The 24,441-nt window shown below is 42.2% G+C and overlaps 2 pseudogenes; one reads left to right on the forward strand and one right to left on the reverse strand.

The window, feature by feature from the left end:
- The first annotated feature begins 89 nt into the window (after positions 1-89).
- LOC144370452 (small ribosomal subunit protein eS10 pseudogene) lies at positions 90-23,900 on the forward strand (annotated as a pseudogene).
- Positions 14,549-14,820, reverse strand: LOC101974980 (zinc finger protein 706 pseudogene; annotated as a pseudogene).
- Positions 23,901-24,441: the final 541 nt, after the last annotated feature.

A 24,441-nucleotide genomic window follows, 5' to 3' on the forward strand; every position in this document is an offset into this window, starting at 1 on the left:
ATCTGTTCAGTGCTTACAATGCATTTTCCTTTACATTATCTCATTTGATTCTCACACTGATTCTGTAGGTAAGTAGAGCAAGCACTCTCTTTATTTTAACAGCTAAGAAGACTGGCTTGAGGGAAGCTAGTAAATGACACATGGCACTAGGTTTGAGCTTGGCTAGTTTTTTTTTTTTTTTTTTTTTTTTTAGTGGTAGTGGGGAGTTGAACCCAGGGATGCTCTACCACTGAGCTATACTCCCAGACCTTTTAATTTTTTTTTATTTTGAGACATGGCCTTACTGAATTACTGAGTCAGGCTTTGAACTTGAGATCCTCCTGCTCAGCTCCTGAGTTGCCAGGATCATAGGCAGGAGCCACTGTGCCTGACTGAGCACCTCTACTCTTTTTTTTTTTTTTTTTTTTTTTCTATACCAGGGATTGAACCCAGGAACCCTTGATCACTGAGCTACATCCCCAGCCCTATTTTGTAGGGTCTCACAGAATTGCTTAGCACTTCACTTTTGCAGAGGTTGGGTTCGAACTTGTGCTCCTCCTCCCTCAGCCTCCGGAGCCACTGGGATTACAGGCATGGGCCACCGTACCCTGCTGCGGTTCCACTGTGCTTGATCTTTTGTTTGAAGTGGCAGGTGCTACCTATCTTCTGGGCTCCCCACTCTTCCCCCACCAAGCCTGTCAAGTGACCCAGTCACCTTCACCCTTTGGGCCCATTCCATTTAAGAGAGGGAAGATCCTGAGCCTTGGCCAGTGTACTTTGTAATCCACACGTACTTGATCTTTGTAGAGTGATTCCTTTGTGTGAGTCATCTTTGAAGACAAATAAGACAGGCTCTCTGCCTTGAGGATTTCATTGAAATGTAAGATATACTGATAAGAAAAGGAGGTATAAATGGGATTATATAGGATTGGCTACCAGTGAATGGTCTATGCAAGTGTTAAATCATACAGAGGAGCCCGGTGTGGCATGCTTGTAATCCCAGCAGTTTGGGAGGCTGAGACAGGAGGATTGCAAGTTTAAAGCCAGCCTTAGCAAAAACAAGGCTCTAAGCAACTCAGTGAGGGGCTGGGGATGTGGCTCAAGTGGTAGCGCGCTCCCCTGGCATGTGTGCGGCCCAGTTGGATCCTCAGCACCACATACAGACAAAGATGTTGTGTCTGCCGAAAACTAGAAAATAAAATTTAAAAAAAAAAAAAAAAAAAGCAACTCAGTGAGACCCTGTCTCTAAATAAAATACAAAATAGGCCTGAGATTGTGGTTCAGAGTGCTCCTCAGTTCAATTCCCGCCCCCAAAAATGTAAATCCCACAGCGGGAGGAATGGAGGTGATGTGCAGTTGGGCCCTGAGAGTTTGGAAGGAGGTAGGTATCCAGTGTTATGGAGGTCAGGTGGTCTTGGGAAACCAAGATGTACAAGGATGGAACATCAAAGAAGCTGCTTTCTTTGGACACACCAGGCAACTTTTGTGAGCAGGGGTGGCTTTTACAAATAGCCTAAGAAAGGCCATGTTTGTAGGATGTGCTGGAGATGGACGGCCTTTGACCAAGAGGCAGTGGCTGATGTGGACTGGAGAAGCTGTGGGTTCAAAGCGTTTGTCAGCCAGCCCCTTTTGGGGCAGCAGGCCTTCAATGGCCAAGGGCTTTGTCAGATTTTTTCCTGACCCCACCCAAGGACTAATTGCAGCTGGAATCTACATGTCTCTTGGTGGCACATGGAAGGACCCAGCGTTTGGTGTGTAGAATGCAAGCACGCAGCATAGCCTTTTCTTTGGGATGGAGAAGTGAGGCTAGGGAGGAGCTGCCACTAGAGCAAAGGCAACAGTGGATTTTAGCTAGGACAAGTGAGAGACTGGGTCAGCCCTGGATCCCTTAGCTTAAATAATCATCTCACCCCTGGCATCCTATCGGTGGTCTCGTGGTCTCGCTCACCACTCTATATATATTATCAGATCTAGTCCCCTCTTTGGTTCTACCTCTCAGGGTCAATTACCTTATTTATAGGATCGAGAATTTGACTTTTCTTGGGGCTGGGGTTGTGACTCAGCAATAGAGAGCTTGCCTAGCACATGTGAGGCACTGGGTTCTATTCTGAGCACCACATAAGAATAAAAGTTATTGTGTCCACCTATAACTAAAACAAAGATATATATATATATATATATATATATGTTTTTTTAATTTTGGCTTTTCTGGTATTTGAGGGGCCACAATGATAAAATATTCAGAATATCAGGTACAGGGGTGAATACCTCTAATACCAGTGACTTGGGATGCTGAGGGAGGAGGATTGCAAGTTTGAGGCCAACCTGGGCAAGTCAGCAAGACACTGTTTCAAAAACTGTGCATGTTGGGTGGAGAGGGGTGTGTTGGGGTAAAGCTTAGTGGTAAAGTGCCCTTGGTTTTATTCCCAGGACTAATATGAACTTTCCACCTGAACAAAAAGTATCCACTGAAAGACCTAGATATTTCTTTTTTGGTACCAGGGATTGAATGCAGAGGCACTCCACCACTGAGCCACATCCCCAGCCCTGTTTTGTATTTTATGTGGAGAAAGGGTCTTATTGAGTTGCTTAGCACCTTGTTTTTTGCTAGGGCTGGCAAAAAATGAGGTGCTAAGCAACTCACGATCCTCCTGCCTCAGCCTCTGGAGCCACTGAGATTACAGGCATGCACCACTGTGTCCAGCTAAGACCTAATATTTCTTGAGCATCAATTCTGGCTAGGTACTGTGGAGTGCCAACCATCTGCAGCCCAGTTCTGGTGCCCGAAGAAGTGAAATCTTGGGGGAGAGTGTTTGAAACTGTTGTGGTCCAAATTGACATTCCTATGTACCAAGCCTAAAAGCTTGGCAGAGATGGTCACTCCAAGAGACCATCATAGTTTGGCTTTCTCATTGCCTCTGGCATCACCAAAACCTGTTTTTCCTTTTGAAGAACGCAGTGACAACTGTTGGTAGATACCATGCCCCATGAACGAGGAAATACAAGGAAGTGTTTTTAAGTTATGGTGTGTGTTCCTGTTGAGTTTACATCCTGATGTACTGGGAGTTGCTAAGGATCACTCAGAAATGTCATGATTACCAATGAACAAAGGCAGTGTCGATGCCTTAAGTCAAGGAATCGGGTTGGAGAAGCCTTCATGGAGGACTGGTAGATTTTCATTTAGGAAGGGTAGGGTTACGAACAGTCTATGATATTAGGCTCTGAAAACATTTTAGCTGGAGGAATGTTGGAAGCATTAGGTTTCCCATACACAAATGAAGAGGCTCAACCAGTCAGTAGAGATGGGAATGGGCTGTATTAGAAAAGGAGGCTCGAGAGCACTTGAGCTAGAAAGAAGAGAGAAATGTCTTGGAGGTTTCTGGTCTGTGCGACCCAGAAAAGAGATCAGAGAGTGCTGGTTTAGGAATTATGCAGAATGGAGGAGTTATGGATAATGGCTCCATGGTAGAGTGCTTGCCTAGCATGCATGAAGCCCTGAGTTTGATCCTCAGTACCAAAAAAGGAATTATACAGAATGAATGCCAAGGACGTCCAATTTCCGGGCTGTTTTCACAGCTGTGGGAATTCTCAAGTAGCCAGACTGTTTCTAACTGGGGCCATCTTCTGGCACTCTCCAGTGTGACATTGATCAAGATGACTCAAGGAAAGGCCCAAGTCCACATGGCCAACAGAAAAGTCCCTCGTGGTGCTGCCTGAAAACTAGTGGTACTTCAGGAAGGGTGGGATTCATCAATAGACTTGGCAAGTGGTCTTTGCAGCTAAATCCATCCTCACTTTCATAAGCATTTACTAAGCATCAACAGCATGATGCTAGACCTCAAGGTACTACAGGAGAATTTTTATACAGTGTCTGAGAAGAATAATCAAGGAATCATGACTAGGTGAAAATAAACTGATAAATATTGGAGCAGGGACAGTCAATGGGAAGGACAGGCTGGAGAGGAAACTGCATAAGCAAAATGGAGAGGCACTGATCTAAGCACCAGGGATAGAGCACTAAGAATATTTAGACATGTTAGGCTGTGGTGAGTTGCATACCCTGTGGTAATTTTGTAGATAGCATGGGATTCAACTGTTGGAACAACAACAACAACAAAAAAATGGAATGTCATGTATATCTGGATCTTAACTACAATCTCATCTATGATCCCCAGAATTTACAGGTAGGTATTTTTGGTCCTGTGTTAAAAACATCCCCATGCCTAGTGAATGTCAGAACTGGGATTCCAACTCCTGTTTGTCCAGCTCCAAATCCTGTGCTCTTTATGCTGTGTCTGTGCTGATTCAGACTAGAATGTTGGTTGGAGATGTTAGAACAAATCAGTGACTGAATAGTGTTAAGGTAGACAAGGTGAAGGAGAGATTGAGACTCATTCAGATATTTGGTGTGTGGGGGTTGGAGGTGGAACATGGATATGGGTTGAAAGAAGATTGATGGGTTGTTAAAATAGTGCCTACTGTGTGTGAGGCGCTGATCTAAGCATCAGGGATAGATCACTAAACAAGCCCAGACTTGAAGGAGCCGAGCTTCCTTGGAATGGAACATATCTTTAAGGATTGGTGCCAGGTCCTGTTTTGTGTATTCAGTTTTCATTCCTGAAGTGTCAGACCTGGCCTGGAAATGCAGCCATTTTGCGTGAATTTTTCCTCTGAGACAGACCAACCCCTTCCTCAAGCAAAATACCCACCTTCTTTTCTGTGGGACAGTTCATGGAACAGCCAGCACCTACCCCAGCGAAGGCATTAGAGACTTCAGATTCTGGAAATAACTAACACAGACTTTTATCATCTGCAAGAGGCTGAATGAATATAAATAAATAAGGTAAGGAACCTTTTCCTACAGATGAACTGGAAAAGTTCTACCCCTAAAAATGAGATTTTTTTTTTCTGGTTTTTACACAGGGGTATGATTTCTTTTATTATTATTTTCAGAATGCCTTTATTGTTTATTTTTATGTGGTGCTGAGGATCCATCGAACCCAGTGCCTCATGCAAGCAATCTGCCACCCAGGAGTATGATTTCAGTGTGCCCTGCAGAAAGAGCTGGGGTGCAATGAGGACTCTTGCACTAGAGCAAAGTAGAGGCAAATCCTCCTTCCCTCATCTGGGTTCAGGGTCCACAGCATAGGAAGCAGTTTTTAGGGGAGGAACCTATTGAGTTCTTACTTGTTCCTTAGGTTCGGATGAGAGGTTTTAGAATCCGGTCATAATCTGTTACTGCCCCCTGCTGGAAGAGTTCATTGAAGCAAGGAAGGCGGCGTAACTCAGAAGTGATTCAGATTGTGTTAGGTGAAGTGAAAGATGCCAAGTATATTCAAGTCCTAACTACGCTTCACATTCTCTCTCTTGTGGTAGGGGAACTGGTCCCTCAGCCCTTGAAAGGAGTACTATGGGACAAGTTTTGCAGACAGGAGTGGCCAGAATCATTAGCAGAACCAAGGATAGAATGTTCTGCTGCTGCCCAGACCTAAATTGGGGACAAATTAAATGATGGCTCTGCCTCCTCCCTCATCCCAGGTAAGAGGCCATACTGCCCTCTGATCCTCAGCTCACCTTTTAGGCCAGCAGTAGCCAGCTGGTTCCTTCCTCTAAGGAACTCTGCCAAGAAGAAAGTTTACCTCTGCCATGGCTCTTTGTCCTGGCATGGAAACCTTGTCCTTGTCACTCCGTTCTAAATGTGAGAGAAGAAAGACTACCTTCTAAAAGGAATACCTGGGCTGTTTGAAATTTGTTCTTTAGCCTCTCTAGGATAGGTTCAGATTTGTTTGGGGATTATGGACATAGATGTAGCCAGTAACTCCCCAACTCTTAAGACAGTTTCATGTTCTGAGCCCTTTAAGAATCGGCTAGGAAGTCCATGAGCTGTTTCCTAGCTCCTGAGTGGAGCCTCTCACCTCCAATGTTAAACATCTACAGTATGTATTCTACAAAGCTGAGGTCCTGCACAGCACAGCAGTATGAAGTGATGTTGTGATCTATGTATACAGATTAGAACAATTAACTCAAACTAATTGGCATACCCATCACCTCAATGTTATCATTTTGTGTGTGGTGATCTGAGCAATTTTGAAATATACAAGGCACTATTTAGATTTTGTTTTCCTTTTTTGGTACTGGGGCCCTAATCTCATACATGCTAGGCAAGCACTACCACTGAACTACCTCCCAGTTCCTAGTATACTATTACTAGCTAAAGGACAAATATTCTTTAAGCCTGATGAACTTTGCTACACTCACTCAGTTCATTAACAAATTATATTAGCAGCCAGGCACAGTGGCACACTCCTATTATATCAGCAACTCAGGAGGCTGAAGCAGGAGGATCATAAGTTAAAAGCTAGTCTCAGCAACTTAGTGAGGCCCTTAGCAAATTAGTGACACACTTCTGTGCCCCCAGACCAAAAGAAAAAAAAAATGCTGGGAGTGTAACTCAGTGGCAAAGTGCGCCTGGGTTTATTCCCCAGTACCAAAAAATATGTTAGTGGAGCTAGGTATATAGCTCAATTGGTAGTGTGCTTGCCTCGGATGCACAAGGCCCTGGATTCAATCCCCAGCACCACACACACACGCACACACACATACACACACACACCAAAAAAAATAGTGGTTCTCTTTGTGTGTGGGGGGGTGGGGGGTGTTATAGGGATTGAACTCGGGGGCACTTGACCACCTAGCCACATCCCCAGCCCTGTTTTGTATTTTATTTAGGGACAGGGTCTCACTGTGTTGATTAGCACCTTGCTTTTGCTGAGGCTGGCTTTGAACCTGCAATGCTCCTGACTCAGCCTCCTGAACCGCTGGGATTACAAGTGCCTGGTGGTGTTCATTTAATATAAGGAAAATGTAAGTGTGACTTTGTCCTCCATAAATGGCATCTATACTAATCAGCCTTTTGCAATGTCCAGAGCCATCCTACAATAAGCCAAACCTTTGAGAAGCAAAAGGGACTTTTGTGGAGGCACCTTATAGGGTATATATTATGTGGTTCCCCCACTTCCACCTCTTCACCCCTAGGTAGGTTTGGGAAATCTATAAACCACAGAGAAATAAGATGGCACTGCCAAGCTGGATGTGCTGTTACATGCCTGTGTTCTCAGGTACCTGGGAGGCTGAATCAGGAGGATCCCAAGTTCAAAGCCAGCCTCACCAATTTATTGAGGCCCTAAACAATTCAGCGAGATCCTGTCTCTAATAAAATATAAAAAAGGACTGGGGATACGGCTTGGTGGTTAAGCACCCCTGGGTTCAATTCCTAGTACCAAAAAAAAAAAAAAAAAAAGAAAAGATTGATTCGGCTCACTGGTGGAGAGGCTTCTGTCCTTGATTTTCAGGCCATGTTCCTTAGGACCTATAACAGCACATCATGGCAAGAGCACACAGCAGAGCAAAACCATTCACCCCAGGGGTTGGGGTTGTGGCTCAGCAGTAGAGTGCCCATCTAGCACATGTGAAGCCCTGGGTTTGATCCTCAGCACCACAGATAAAACAAAGGTATTGCGTTCAAACTACAACTAAAAAATATTAAAAACAACAAAAAAATTCACCTCATGCCAGTGGATTGGAAGAAGTAGGAACTGGGTCAAAGTCATGTCCCATGAAGAGCTCTCATTAGGCCCCACCTCTTAAAGGTCCCCCCATCTCCAACAGATGCCCTGGGCTGGGGACCATACCTTTAACACATGGGCCTTCCGGATCCATACTATGGCAATCAATATGCCTCATCCTCTAATTCAACAAGAACACTATCTGCCACATCAGGTCAGAACTTGATATGATTAGAACAAGGGGAAAACTCAATCTTTTTCCCTGCTCCCCTTTCTCCAACACTGTAGGGGTTCTAAGGAAGCTTACATAGCCAAGTCTGTGCATTTTAAACACTCATCATTCCTAGCTCCCTAAAGAATTGGTAGAAGAGAGCATTCACCTCCTTGCTTAGCTGCATGCCCCCTTCCAACACTTGTCCTCTAGATATCTGGTTCATCCTTCTACCCACCATACCACTACATCAGTGGTTCTCAGGCCTTAGAATACATAAGAGTGACCTGGAGTATTTATTAAAACATTGCTGCCACACCCCCAGAGGCTCATAGGTCTGGGCGGGTGTCCTGAGAATTTGCATTTCTTTTTTTTTTTTTTTAATATTTATTTTTTAGTCTTTGGCGGACACAACATCCTTGTTTGTATGTGGTGCTGAGGATCGAACCCGGGCCCCACGCATGGCAGGCGAGCACGCTACCACTTGAGCCACATCCCCAGCCCCAGAGAATTTGCATTTCTAATAAGTTTTCCCAGGTGACACTGATGTCCCTAGATCAGGGATCCTACTTTGAGAACTGCTAAGCTGCAAAATTTCAGGATTTCAGCTCTGCTAGATCAGAGATCACACCCAGTCTATCTCCACCCAAAGACCAGAGTGCAAAACAAGCCATTGAGTGCCTCTGTGATCTTGGGTAGGCAAAGGTAAATTGTTTCAAAACCTTTGCTCCAAAGGAGCCCATTGAGCAATGAACCCTTCTGGGTTGCTTTCCCCTTCCCCGGTAGAGTTGGCAACATCTTTGGCCTTGAATAATGCTTATTAATAGTGGAGAAAAGCAATCTCATTCATTCAACAAATATTGAGTGCCCTCTCTGCTAGGAGCCTGGGATTTATACATCCTTTTAATAAAACAGACAAAAATCACAGATGGGACTTACCTTTTTCTAATATAAGTAAAAACAAGGCTCTTTACTGTGCTTAGTAGGACTCAGATAATTGATTACTAGAAGTTCTCAGAAGTATTTAATTGACTCAGTTTATACTTGCTAGATACAAGGACCAAGAGCTCAGTCAGAAACTGAATGAATGCTCCATTGAGAAGAACTTCCACCTAATACCTTTGTGTTTCACAATTATAATGAACACGGAGTGCTTTGCTTTGCTTGCAGATAATAAAAAACATGGGGGTATGGGGACAGAGCAGGGGATAGGGGAATGCAGGAGTCTTGAGTCCAGGGCATCTAACCCCCGCCCCATCCCATCCTCGCCAGTGCTGGAAACCCAGGGCTTTGTGCAGTCTAGGCAAGCCCTGCCCCACTGTTTTGTTTATTAGTCATTGGGGATTGAACCCAGGGCTGCTCAACCACTGAGCTACATGCCTAGCCCTTTTTACTTTTTATTTTAGAGTCTTGCTAAGTTGTTGAAGGCCTCACTAAATTGCTGAGGCTGGCCTCAAATTTGTGATCTTCCTGCCTCAGCCTCCAAGATGTTGGCATTACAGCCAACATCTTGCACTGCACCTGCCCCACTGTTCAAGTATTTAACAAAGGCTGGTACAAGGATGGGATATACTTGAATCCATACAAGTTCTCTGCCTTGGATAGTGAGGACCCACTGGTCTTAATATATATCCTGAATTTAGAGCCAAGCACAGGTTGCACACCTGTAATCCCAGTGACTTGGAAAGCTGAGGCAAATGAGACTCTGTCTCAAAGTAAAAAATTAAAAAGGCTGGGAAAAGTGCCCTTGAGTTCATTCCCCGGTACCCCCCGCCAAAAAAAACTCTGCATTTAAAATACAACTACAATATTTCTGAAGGACTAACTTGTGAATCTTGGTCCACAATTCAAGTGGCCAAGGAGTATACCTATCTTTTTATAATCCATCATAATTTCTCTTGAAACTTTGTTCTTGTTTGGGGGGTATATCTGGTCTCCATTTGAGGTTTCTCTCTTCCTATGTATTTTTGTTTAATAATTTATAGGCAGAGATTCAGCTATGTATAATTTTTAAGAAAAGAGAGGCAGTAAAACACCAAAAACTTAGGCAAGTTGAGAATAATGAGAGCAACCTAAGCCATAAAGTGCAGACATATATTATCTTGAAGGACACCATCTTCCTCTTATGCACGCTGGGAATAGGGCATATTAGTGTTATCTGTAGAAAGCTACTTTCTTTTTTTTTTTTTTTTTCAGGAAGTAGGATTGGTACTGGGGATTGAACCCAGGGGAGCTTTACTACTGAGCTACATTCCTACCCTTTTTTATTTACTATTTTATTTTGAGACAGGGTCTCACTAAGTTGCAGAAGCTTGCCTCCAACTTGTGATCCTCCTGCCTCAGTCTTCCGAGTCACTGGGATTATAGGAGTGCACCACCATGCCTGGTTTAGAAAGCTACTTTCTTAGAAGAAGAAAAGGAAAAAAAGAACTGAAAAAAAAAAAAAAAAGAAAGAAAGAAAGCTACTTTCTTACATATACACCAGAACAGTTTGCTCCTTAGGATGCTGGTCATACAAGCAAACTAAGCAAGCTTATGTGATGTCACTGCTTCTGTAGCCTAACTTATAAAACCTCTTTCAGTAGTGACTGGCACAGAACTGAGAGCACTACGGAAAGAATTTGTGTCATTCATCTAGTTGGCTGCCACTGGACAAAAAGCTGTGAAGGAGAGGAGGTACTGTTTGGCAAATCAGAGAGGACAGATGTGCTTGCTATCTGTTTAGCCTATGGCCATTGGCCTCTTCTTGGAGCAGTTGCTGATCTCTTGTAAGTTTTGCCCCATAAATCATATGTCTTGCATGCTGCCTCTGGGCACTTTCTCTGGTCTTTCAGCAACCTTCCTCACTGCCCTGGCACAACTGGGCTGTGGATGTGGAAAGCTCCACAGATGATTCTAATGTATAACCAGTGTTGAACACGTGTGGGAGATAGAAGAGCTGGGTGTGGCAAGAAGGCTAAGGAAAGAATGGAAATCCATTACTATTTCAGAAATATTCCATTACATTAGCTAATCGCTAGCTGTACACAAAATCCACGGAAAGGAATGGCATTGGAACAACTAGTGGGGAGGTGAATTACAGTTAAAAATACTCTATTCCCAGCTACTCAAAGCATGATTCTCAGACTAGCATCCCAGGCATCACCTTGGAATTGTTAGAAATGCAAAAATCTCAGACTCTACCCCAAACATAAATAGCATTGATCTGCTAAGTACTGTCCTACTCTGCCATTTTGCTAAAAGCAAGTTCCTAGGAGGAAGAAGACAGTCAGAAACCAGTTTTTGTTTTTTGTTTTTGGTACCGGGATTGAACTCAGGGGCACTTGACCACTGAGCCACATCCCCAATCCTATTCTGTATTTTATTAGAGACAGGGTCTCAGTTGCTTAGCACCTTGCTGTTGCTGAGGCTGACTTTGAACCTACGATTCTCCTGTCTTAGCCTCCCGAGCCACTGGGAGTGGCTCCTGCCAGTGGAGGAGAAAAAAAAGTTGCCAGTTTTGGGTGTTTCCAGACTAAGAAGGAGTGAAGCAGTAATTAGAACCCAGGTTGAATGGTCTCTATTTTCTTTGTAAATGAGGGAAAAAAAAAAAACTCAATTCTTAAGGGTCTAGAACATTTTTTTCCTTGCTCAAAAGATAATAAAAGTAGGTTAGTTTAATTAACAGTTCTCCTAGGGAAATTATTCTGGTTTAATCCACTTAGGTGTAAAGCTTTTGCAAAATATGTTTACTCTTTTTTTGATTATAAACCTAATTCACAGAAAAATATAAACTACCGCAAGATTATATAATGTAAAAAGTGAGGCTGGGCACTGTGGCACATCCTTAATCCTAGGGACTGGAAGACTGAGGCAGGAAGATCTCAAATTCAAGGCCAGCCCAGGTAACTTAGTGAGACCATCTCAAAATAAAAATATTTTTAAAGGATGGGGATGTACCTCACTTATAGAACAAGCACTCTTGGGTTTAATCCCCAGTACTGCAAAAAGAAAGAGACTAGAAAGTCCTTGTAATCATCTCAATTTTGGTGATAACCTCTGGTAAAAGTCTAGAGAGTGTTCCTCCAGACTTTTTTTTTTTTTTTTCTATAGGCAAGGGACTAATTCCAGGACCATGGTCCCAGGATACCAGAACCTGAGAATACACAAGTCCCTTATATAAAACTGTACCATATTTGGATATAACCTATGCATATACTATACTTTATATCATCTCTAGATTACATATAATACCTCACACAATGTAAATGCTATAAAAAGCCACTGCTATACTATATTGTTTATAGAATAATCATGAGAAAAAAGTCTGTACATGTTTAGTACAGATATAACTTTTTCCAAATATTTTGATCTGTAGTTAGTTGGATGTGGAACCCTCAGATACAGTGGGCCAACTGTACTAATATACAACAGTATGCTCTTTTTTCTTTCTTTATTCCAGAACATCCATCAGTCAAAATAATTATTTCTGGGGCTGGTGTTGAGGTACATCGGTAGAGCGCTCGCCTAGCACATACGAGTAGCTGGGTTTGATCATCATCACCACTTAAAAAAAATAAATAAAATAAAGGTATTGTGTCCAACTAAAACTAAAAGAAAATAATTACTTCTAAAAAGTGGAGGGTATTTATAATCCTAGCTACTTTGGAGGCCAAGGCAGGAGAATCATAAGTTTAAGGCCAGCCTAAGCAACTTAGTGAGAACTTGCCTCAAAATAAAAAATAGACCCGGGCGCATTGGTGCATGCCTGTTTTCCCAATGGCTCAGGAGGCTGAGACAGAAGGATCACAAGTTCAAAGCCAGCCTCTGCAATTTTCTAAGGCTCTCAGCAACTTACCAAGACCTGTCTCAAAATATAAAATAAAAGGATAAGGGATGTGGCTCCGTGGTTAAAAGCCCCTGGGTTCAATCCGAGGTACCTAAATTAATTATTAGTAATCAAAATTAGAAAAGGCTGCTGTTCAGTGGTAGAGTGCTCCTGGGTTCAATCTCTAATACTGAAAAAAAAATTATAAAATTTACTTATTTTATCCAAAATAATTAAATCCTTTGGGTGAGACCATAACCATGATATTGCTTTGTTAATTTGCTTTTTCACAGTTGCCATTCATGGCCAAGAGGATAACCCCAAGCAAAGAAATGGAAGCTAAATAAGCCAATTATGGAGTAGGAAGTGGTTGCTTTAGAATATTTAGAGAAGTTTATCACGAGTAAGATATAGTTCAGTATGAATGAAAACATCACTTATATTAAATGATTATTTGAGTTGGACTTCATACCAATGAGCCAAATGGGACTATGAACTGTGGATCCACAAGAAAAGGATCTGACTTAACTAAGGACTATTTGATTATATACAGCCACACAAAAATGGCATGAAGCAAGGTTTCTGGTGGAGATAACTTTGACATGGGTATCCATGGACATAAGAGGCAGAGGTGGGGGATGCAGAGGGGGGCCGGAAATAGAGGCAAAGCTGGACCAAACCAAAATAACTACTGGCTGGGTTTTAGCTGGACATGGTGGATGCCAACCAAACTGAAGAAGATTCTTTACTGGACACTTTTTTTTTTTTTTTTTTTTTTTGGTACCAGGGATTGAACCCAGGGGTGCTTAACCCCTGAGCCACATCCCTTGCCCTTTTTTGTTTTCTGAACCAGGGTCTTGCTAAATTGCTTATGACCTCATTAAACTATTCATATTGTGGCTCTGAATGCTGGCTTTGAATTTGAGATCCTTCTGCCTCAGCCTCCTTTGCTGCTGGGATTACAGGTGTGCGCCACAGCACCCAGCTGGCTGCTAGACACTTTTGAACACTGATATTGATAGGGAAGATTAAATTAGGCCAATTAGGTCAAAATAAAAAATGAGTCATAGATGGGACAGCTTCCAGAAACTGGAACAGAGTCTGAGAATGCCAAACAAGAAGATGATCTGATAGTATTTATAGAAATAACAGATGTGAGGCATAGAAAATAAATCAACTACAGGATGGTCACTCAACCATTCAACTGGTTACACTAAACTAGTTATTCAGCTTTGTTAATTGGGTATCAGGCCTCCAACTAAAAGTTGCTCCAACCATCTATGATTATGATTAAACTCTACATTGGTTTGCTCTGTTAGGCTCAGTGTGGTTGCCCAGTCTAAATCCATGACCCCCGCCCCCCAAATTTTCATATCCAGCTGAGAAGGAGTCTGAGATTCATCTAAAAGGTGTTTAGCAAGCTAAGAGGAAGCGATGCAGAGGTGTGGAAGGATTAATCAGGATAAACTGGAATAAGAATGCCCGAATTAGGATAACTCAATGGTAATAATCTAGGGAAAGGATACAAGACTACAAATTGTTGGTGGAAGTCAAAAGAACAAGAAGGGGTGAATCTGAGTCATGAAAGAGACAAAATCACTTCTCTATTTTAAATTTTTTTTTTTTTTTTGTACTAGAGATTGACCCAGGAGCACTTAACCACTGCAGAAAATTATACTAGACTGACAGCAAGTCAATTTAGTGTTTCACTACTGGCATTTTTTTTAATTAAAGTACTACTTTATTAAATGAGTTATTTTACACAACATGAACAATTGCAATTGTAAAAAAAAATTTTATAACAAGGACAGACTGATTTTCAGATTTCCAAATCAGAGTCAACTGTACATTTACACAGAATTGTCTTTGCATGAATCCCAAAAGGGAACAGCATAAAAATGAGTGTTTCTGTAGCCCCTTGAGTTTTGCTGATCAACAGTTTGTTAGAAAAGCAGCTGTAGGTTTGTTACATAAGGTCTGAGACAATAGAAGACTCGAAGGTGTCATGAATTCACCTATAAACAACTTTATGCCTGAACATCAGCCAATTCTGGAGGAAGTGGAGTCTTAGGGTGCTTGCTCTCAAAGTGCTGCTTGAAGGTCTTAGGGTCTGGCATTTGTGTCCTACAGACAGGTTAGGTATACGTTAAGGCAGCTTTGGCAGCAGCCTTTTGGTTATGTCCTTGTTTCTTCTTTTGTCCAGCCTGCTTTTGGGCATTTTTTCACTGAAACTGAATCTTCTACTGTCCACGAGCCATATCTGGGCGGGGACAGTCTTGCTGGGGAAAGTCATGGAGGGAAAGAAGGGGGAGCGTGCCCAGCGCCCAGCATCTCTTCGGCCTCCTCCACCCGCCAAAGAGGAGTGGCATTTTTTTTTTTAAGATGGTAAAATACAAAGTGTAGATTGTTCCATAAATCTTTTATTTCAATTTTAAGTAATATAGGTGTATTGGATCACCCTATAAAATTTATTTCTTACCTGAGTTGTGGTCAAACATGTGAAGGACACTGTTCTAAATTAGTAGTTGTGTTAGTTTTTCATTATGGTGTCCAAAATACCTGACAAGGCTATCTTTTTTTTTTTTTTTTTTAAAGGAGAGAGAAAGAGAAAGAATGAGAATGAATCTTTTTTGTAGATGGACACAACTCAATGTCTTTATTTTTATGTGGTGCTGAGAATCGAACCCAGGTCCCGCCCATGCTAGGGGAGGGCTCTACCGCAGAGCCACAATCCCAGCGCACAAGGCTATCTTAAAGGAAGAAAACTTGGGGCTGAGGCTGTGGTTCAGCAGTAGCGCACTTGACTGGTATGAGTGAGACACTGGGTTTGATTCTAAGCACTGCATGTAAATAAATACAATAAAGGTTTATCAACAACTAAAAAAATATTTTTTAAACGGAAAAGTTTTTTGGGGGCTCATCTTTCTAGAAGTTTTAGTCCACGGTGGGCTAACTGCATTGTTTGGGGCCCAAGGTAAGGCAGAATATCATGGCAAAGGAACACTGCTCTGTTCATGGCAGCCAGGAAGGAAAGAGAAAGAGTGAGAAAGAGAGCAAGAACTGTGCGCAGAAGAGGGGAGTAACGTGTGTCCCGTCAGGCAGGACACATCAACGTGGGCAGTGAACCTAGATGGGGAGGAATGAAGGGACAAGAGACACGAAAGGTGACAGCAAGACAAAAGTTCTGATCAAGCTGCAAACTTTTATTGTTCACACAGGGGTATTTATATGCTGGGGATGGGGAAGCTCTTCGCAATTGCTGGATGTGGGTGGGTAAAACTGCAAGACGTCTGATGATCCTGATAACCGCAGGGTGTTCCAGGGAGATAGGCAGGATGCCTTCAGGGCAGAATGTCTCCCAGGGGGCTGTCAGGCTAATCTTTGAAGGAGAATGTCCTAGTTCCCGACAACGTGGAGGGGGGTGCACAATGAACATGAACAGACCAGTGATCCACCTCCAACCATGCCCATCTGCTTACAGTTATCACCCGGTTAGCCCAAACTAGGATGGACTAATTAGGTTACAGCTTTCATAAAGTAATCATTTCACCTATGAATTTCTGCATTCACACAGGAGATTTGGTGGGACAAGTCATATCTAAACCATAACTGTAGTCTTCAAAATCCTGTTTGCATGAATAAATCACTGTAGTTAAGCCAGACTCCGTGGTGAACACCTGTGATCCCAGTGGCAGGAGGATCCCTAGTTCAAAGCCAGCCTCTGCATCTTAGTGAGATCCTAAGAAATTTAGCGAGATCCTGCCTCAAAATAAAATATAAAAAGGAGCTGGGCTCAGTAGCCCACACCTGCAATTGCAGCAGCTTGGGAGGCTGAGGCAGGAAGGTCACAAGTTCAAAGCCAGCTTCAGCAAAGCGAGGCACTAAGAAATTCAGTGAGACCCTGTCTCTAAAGAAAACACAAAATAGGGTAGGAGATGTGGCTTAGTGGTTGAGTACCCCCTGAGTTTAATCCCTGGTATTCTCCCCCCACCAAAAAAAATGTACACACACACACATACATATATAGGACTGGGGGTGTGGTTCAGTGAGTGGTTAATTGTCCCTGCATTTAATTCCTAGTATAAAACAAACAAAAAAACATAAATTTAGGCAAAAAAAGATTTCAAGTCAATTATAAACATTACTATTATTAAATAAAACTTATTTTCCATTGTAGTGATTAGACACCTGCCATCATCCATGTGAAAGACACACAAACAAGTTTTCTTTAATAGTTGTAACTTTTATGAGATGAAGAGCATCTCATTTGCCCTTTAAACTCAGAATTCCAGATGGGTGCTGTGGCAAACACCTATAATCTCAGTGACACAGGAGGCTGAGGCAAGACGATCACAAGTTCAAGGCTAGTCTCAGCAACTTAGACCCTGTCTCAAAATAAAATAAAAAGGGATGGGGATGTATATCAGTGGTAAAGAATGGCTGTGTTCAATCTCCAACTGAACTGCAAAATGAACAAACTTAGAATTCCATTCTACCCAAGATAAAACTTAATATATATTTTTATACTAGAAAAACTATATACATCTCTGCAATAAAAATAAAAGTTGAAATTGAAGTTTTAATAACTTCCTGTGACCAGAAGGCACTAGTGTTAAAATTTTCTTCATTGCATTATCAATGTTTACAAATATACAATTGATGAAATATACTTCACATTTTGATAATTAAACATAAAAACTAAATTTTTATTGCGATGTGACTTAATGAGACCAAACTTTTTTTCTATTAATTCATATGCCTATGAATGAATATCACTGCTGCTAAAATGAGACAGGTTTTAACAATTTTGGTGGCAAGGTGCAGGGCCTTGCACATGTTAGGCATATACCCTACCACTGAACTATATCCCAGCCCAAGACAGGTTTAACACCAATTCTATTCCTATTTTTCATTCTTTTTTTATAATTCTTGTCCTTAGAAACTATATAAATGATTCAGAAATAGATTGTACCAAACAATGGACAAAGGAGAATCATTCATTCTATGCCTTTTCTTTTGTCACTCAAAAATATAATGTTATCACTATGATTGTTGTTGCTTTTCACCTTGTATTTATAAAATACAATATGTGTGTGTATACCATAGTCTACTGTCCCTTTCACACAAATTTGAGGCCCCCTTGTTACTACTGATATATCGTATCTCTAAGGCATGGCTGGAACTCTGATATTCTGTGCCATGTTGTCTTTTGGCTGATATCACATCTTTCAAGAGCCAAACTACTGGACATGGGTTGAAGCTCAGTGGTAGAGTGCTTGCCTACCACACATGAGGTACTGGGTTCAAACCTCAGTGCCACATTAAAAAAAAAATGAAATAAAGATATTATGTCCACTTACAACTAAAAAGTAAATATTTTATTTTTTTAAAAGAGAGAGTGAGAGAGGGAGAGAGAGAGAGAGAGAGAGAGAGAGAGAGAGAGAGAGAGAGAGAATTTTAATATTTTATTTTTTAGTTATCGGTAGACACAACATCTTTGTTTGTATGTGGTGCTGAGGATGGAACCCGGGCCGCACGCATGCCAGGCGAGCGCGCTACCACTTGAGCCACATCCCCAGCCCAAAAGTAAATATTTTAAAAAAAGGAAAAAAAAAAAAAGGAACCAAACTGCTGGCTATTTGAGACTTGGCTCTTACAAACTGGTGAAGTACCTGTAATACAGGTCTTCAAAACATGACTTCTATTTTATTTTCTTACAATCTAAATTTTAAGCTTTTCCTGACATGCTGACCTAGGCAACCTCCAGTCAGCCCTATTTTTCCTTCCTTCCTTTTTTCCTCCCTCCCTTTTTGTGGTGCTGGGAATTGAACCCAGGGCATTGTACATTCAAGGCAAGGATTCTACTGACTGAGCTATATCCCCAGCCCCAGCCCCAGCCCTATTTTTCATTCTTATTAAAAGAAAAAATCTGGGCTGGGGATGTGGCTCAAGCGGTAGCGCGCTCGCCTGGCATGCGTGCGACCCGGGTTCGATCCTCAGCACCACATACAAACAAAGATGTTGTGTCCGCCGAAAACTGAAAAATAAATATTAAAAAAAAAAATCTCCACTTATATAAGTAAGGAGATTCTCATCTAGGATTTACTGGAGCAATGGAAACTCAATTCTTTGAACTTCAAAGTTCTTTGCCAGCTGGCTTGGTGGCGGCATAAGCCTGTGATCCCAGCGCTCCGGAGGCTGAGATAGGAGGATCCAGAGTTCAAAACCAGCCTCAGCAAAAAGCGAGGTGCTAAGCAACTCAGTGAGACCCTGTCTCTAATAAAATACCAAAAAAAAAAAAAAAAAAAAAAAAGACAGGGGATGTCAAGTGCTCCTGAGTTAAATCCCTGGTACCCCCCCCCAAAAAAAGTTCTATGCCAAATCAGATAGTGACCTTCCAACCAACAATGATATTTTTACTTTTAATTTTCAAATAATTTAGATGAGTCAGGCACAGTGGTGAATGCCTGTAATCCCAGCAATTTGGGAAGTTGAGGCAGGAGGATCACAAGTTTGATGCCAAGCTCAGCAACAAGGTGAGGCCCTAAGCAATCCTGCCTCAAAATAAAAAAATAAAAAGGGCTGGGGATAGCCAGGCACAGTAACACACACACCTGTAATCCCAGCAGCTCGGGAGGTTGAGGCAGCTCAGAGGTAGAACGATTATTTCGCATCTGCACAACTCAGGATCTGATCCCCAGTACCAAAGGGGGCGGGGGAAGATTCTCCTACAAGAATAAAGTATGATATCCATGTAACTTAGAAAATCACTTGAGGCCGAGCGCCTCCTCCTTTGGGGAGGCAGAGGCAGGAGGATCGAGAGTTCAAAGCAATGGAGAGGTGCTAAGGAACTCAGTGAGACCCTATCTCTAATAAAATACAGAACAGGTCTGTGGATGTGGCTCAGTGGTCAAGTGTCCCTGAGTTCAATCCCCAGTACCCAAGGAAAAAAAAAAAAAAAAGGATTGGGGATATGGTTCAGTGTTAAAGTGCCTTTGGGTTCAATCCTCACTACCAATAATGATGATGATGATGATGTAGAAGAGTCACAATGACAGCTCAAAGAGCTCTTGTCCCTGTTGTGGCTCAGAAGATGATACCTTAAACATGGCACTTTGGCACACCAAGTACTTAAAAGGAACTAAAGGAGACTGTAAAGCCTCAGAAACAGTGACTCCCCCCCCCCACTTCACCAGGGGTGCTAAACCACTGAGCCACATTTTCAGCTTTTTGTTTCTAAGACAGGGTTCTGCTAAATTCCTTAAGGCCATACTAAATTGCTGAGACTGGCTTTGAATTTGGGATTTTCCCACTTCAGCCTCCCAAATCTCTAGGATTACAGGAATACACGCCAGCTGCAGCCAGAATTAGACGGGCAGTCATTGTAGATAGGTAAATCCAGTCAGGTTGTGTCAAGGAGGCCAATTTTGAGTAAGTCAGGGAAGTAGAGACTGTTCCCTGAGAGATCAAGAACAAGAACCTGCCCCCACTCCAACCTGTTGCCAAGGTAACCATCCCAGGAATTTCCCCTCCCAATAGGGAGCTATAAGGTTGTTAATATGTCCTTGGCTACTCCATCCTGCCCTTACCCCTTCAGCCCACCTGTTTCCCACCTTTTGGCCTCCCACTGAGCATTCCTGGGCCTAGTCACTTAAGCAGGAAGGAGAAAGCTAAGGGGGGGAAATCAGGAGAACAAAGGAAGCCTAGGATATATAAAAAGGGCAGAACACTTGCTTCTTGGGATACCAGGATACCAATTATGGCCCCCTTCTCCCTCACGGGAGAAGTCTATATTATCCCTTTTTAAATAAACCCTGCTTTATATGCTTGCCTCATGTGCTTCTCTAATGTTCAAACTTCAACACGTGGGGAAGCCGGAAGGACTCACCACCTATAACTGGTGGTATCACTGCTCCCTACAATACAGTGTCTCTCTGACTTATCCCACCCCTACTGTCTCTTAACTCACTCTTTGTCTTGCAAAGTGAGTCATTAAAACCAGAATTCCTCCCCCCCCCCCCAAGATGAGTCATAGAAGCTAGAACTTCTCCAAAATCAAGTCCTAAAACCTTGGAAGGTCACTCTTTCCTTTCTCCCTTTAAGACCCTCATTTCATGGATGGTGAAACAGTAAAGAGATAACCTAGAGAAGGGGGAGAAAATATGTTCAGACTATTCATCTAACAAGGGATTAATATCCTGAATATATAAGGAATTTAAAGAAATGAACAAAAAATGATAATCAAATTTTAAAATGGGATAAAGATCTAGTTAGACACTGGTTAGAAGACATACAAATGACCAAAACATATAAGAAAAAAAATTATCAAAATGACTAATCATTAGGGAAATGCAAATCAAACCACCGGCCTTTCTAGCCTCCACTTTGGCCCCTGAAGCCTCTGTGATGTTGATGCCCAAAAAGAATCAAATTGCATTAATGAATTCCTTTTTAAGGAGGGACTGATCGTGGCCAAGAAGGATGTCCACATACCCATGCACTTGGAGCTGGAAGATAAGAATGTGCCCAACCTTCATGTCATAAAGGCCATACAGTCAGTCTCTCAAGTCTGGAGGCTATATGAAGGAATGGTTTGCCTGGAGATATTTCTACTAGTTCCTTACCAATGAGGGCATTCAGTATCTCCATGATTACCTCCACCTGCCACCTGAGATTGTACCTGCCACTCTATGTAGTAGCCGACCAGAGACTAACAGACCTCAGCCCAAAGGTCTGGGGAGTATATGGCCTGCAAGACCACAAGAGAGGAAGCTGACAGAGACAGGAAGTGCTGTGCCCTCTGATGCTGACAAGAAAGTCGAATCTGGGGCTGGGTCAGCAATAAAATTCCAGTTTAGAGGCAGGTATATATAAGCAATATATAATGGACATGGTCAGCCACCTCAATGAACTTGTAAGGTGAATAAACTTGTAGCCAGGGGGAAAAAAATATCAAACCACAGTGAGATATCACCTCACTGATAGAATGCCTACTATTAAAAAGACAAAAATTTAAACATTCTGTTAAGGATGCAGAGAAAGGGGAACTCTTATACATTGTTGGTGGGAAAATAAATTAGAATGGCCATTATAGTAAACAGTATGGAGATTCCTTAAAAAACTAAAATTAGAGACAGTGGTAGTGAAAGGGTAAAGTTTCTAAGCTGCAAAGCCTGAGTTAAAATGTAAAGGACCAGGCACTGTAAAGCTGCTTCTAAGCTGCAAAGCCTGAGTTAAAATGTAAAGGACCAGGTATTGTTAAGTTCCTATGCTACACTCAAAACCTGAAATTCCTGTAGCTGTTAGGACAATTCCCGGGACTGCCCAGTAGATATTCCCCCTGACCATTTAGTTGTTTAATAACCTAGGACCCTGTGCAGCTTGGCACGTAGGCATTCAGGGCCCAAACCAATAGTTTGAATGTACCCCCCCCCCTTAGGAGTGACCTATCACCCCCGCCCGACCTGTTCCCGCCAATGAATGGACTAATCATGTTTGAGAGTTGTTGTTCAATTTTCCAGAGCCTCATGATGATTTGCTCTGATGTATGCAAAGTCCCTGCCCTCCCTAAAAAAGTGTACTTAAGCACTGCTCAACCCCTGCTCGGGGCTCTGGGCTGCTCTCCCTTCTTGAGTGAGCGTGGAGCCCCAGCATGCTGGATCTGCAATAAACCCCTTTTACTGTTGCATGAGTAGGTCTCTTGGTGGTCTCTTCCTCCGACGTTCGCTGGACCCTTACAGTAGAACATCTTCCTAACATGCACAGGGCCCCGGCGGAACTACTATATGATCCAGCAATTCCACGACTGAGAAAATTTCCAAAGTAAATGATATCATCATTCCAAAGACATACTTGCACGCCCACATTTATTGCAGCACTATTTACAGTAACAAAGCTGTGGCGTCAACCAAGATATCCATCAATGATGCCTGGAAAAAGAAAATGGTATAAATAATATACACAACAGACTATTATTCAGTCATTAAAAAGAATGAAATCCTGTCATTTGTAGCAACGTGAATGGAAGTCTAGGTCATTATATTAAGTGAAATAAGCCAGACAGAAAAGACAAATACCACATGTTCTCACTCATTTGTGGAAATGCAAGAGTTAGCTTCATTGAACAGAGGGTAAAAGTGGTCATTAGAGAATGGGAAGGGTAGGTAGAAGGGGGAAAGAAAGAAGTTAGATAAGAGGCAGCAGAATAATTAAAGAGGAGGAATTAGTTCTGGTTTTCTGGAGCACACTAGAGTAACTATTGGTTAAAACAACCTATGATATATCAAAATGACTTGATGAGTACGAAATTCCCAATACATAAAATTATTAAAGTTTTTTTAAAACATTTTTTAGTTGTAGTTGGACACAATACCTTTATTTTGTTTATTTATTTTTATGTGGTGCTGAAGATAGAACCCAGGGCCTCACACATGCTAGGCAAGTGCTCTACCGCTGAGCCACACCCCCAGCCCCAATTATTAAAGTTTGAAGAGATGTGTTAAGTACCCTGACTTGATCATTATGTATTTTTTTTAGAATGTTAATATTTATTTTTTAGTTTTCGGCGGGCACAACATCTGTTGGGGTGCAGCGGAGCGTCGGAGGGGAGAAACCACACAAGAGACTCACTTCATGCAATCGCAGGGGGGAAGTTTATTGAGGATCCTGTTCCAACGCGCTGGGACTCTGTGCCCACTCAAGAAGGGAGAGCGGCTCAGAGCCCAGAGCAGAGTTCAAGCGGAGCTTAAGTACACTTTTTGGAGAGGGTCGGGGGCTTTGCATACATCAGAACAAATCATCATGAGGCGCGGGAAAATTGAACAACAACCCTGAGTCAGGATTAGTGCATACATTGGCGGGAACAATTAGGGCAGGAGTGATTGCCCATCCTAGGTGGGGTACACATTCAAACTGATTGGTTTAGGTCCTGCAATGCCTACGTGCCAAGCAACTCGGAACCCTTAGCTATTAAACAACCAGAAAGTCAGTGGAAATATTTACTGGGCAGTTCCAGTATTGTCCTAACAGCTACAGGGATTACAGGTTTTGGGTGTAGCAGAGGGACTCTAACAATACTAGTCTTTTACTTTTTAACCCAATCTCTGCACTTTGGAAACTTTAGGATGCCTGGTCTTTTACACTTTAACTCAGGCTCTGCGGCTTAGAATCAGCTTGGAAATTTTACCTTTACACATCTTTATTTGTATGTGGTGCTGAGGACCAAACCCAGGCCGCACGCATGCCAGGCGAGCAAGCTACCGCTTAAGCCACATCCCCAGCCCCTGACCATTATGTATTGCTTATATATATCAAATTGTCAGAATGTACCCCATGAAAATGTTCAAATATGGTACTGATTAAAAAAACAACTTGTGGCCATTTTAAAATTACTACAATAACTACTAAATAAGGAAGATGCTTTGAGCAATTATTATGTTCCTCCTTGAAGTATCGCCTACTGACTTTAGCATTTTTCAATATTAATTTTTAAGTAATTAGCTGGTAATTTAATTAGATCCTCCTTCCATTTGGTTGAAAACAAATCATTGGGAACCAATTGAGAAATTAAAATAACTACATATTTCAGCTGTTGTGTCAGTTGCCCTAGAGGCTCTTACACCCTGTGGCAGTGCATCACCATACTATGAGTTTGAGCACTGGAGACAGGAATGCCTTGCTGAAGAGACTGTCCAGCAAGCAAATGCCACTCTTCCTGCCTGGTACCTGTGGAGAGAGGGAAGGATGAGAAAGACAAAGGCCCAAGTAGACCCTAAGATGTCTATGTTATTTGCCTCCAGGTTGATATTGAGCCACTGCTCAGAGCTGGATTTAAAATCATCTAGAGTAGTCAGCTGGTGGCACACACCTGTAATCCCAGA

The sequence above is a fragment of the Ictidomys tridecemlineatus genome, chromosome 14 (assembly GCF_052094955.1).
Source record: "Ictidomys tridecemlineatus isolate mIctTri1 chromosome 14, mIctTri1.hap1, whole genome shotgun sequence".
Classification (NCBI taxonomy): Eukaryota; Metazoa; Chordata; class Mammalia; order Rodentia; family Sciuridae; genus Ictidomys; species Ictidomys tridecemlineatus.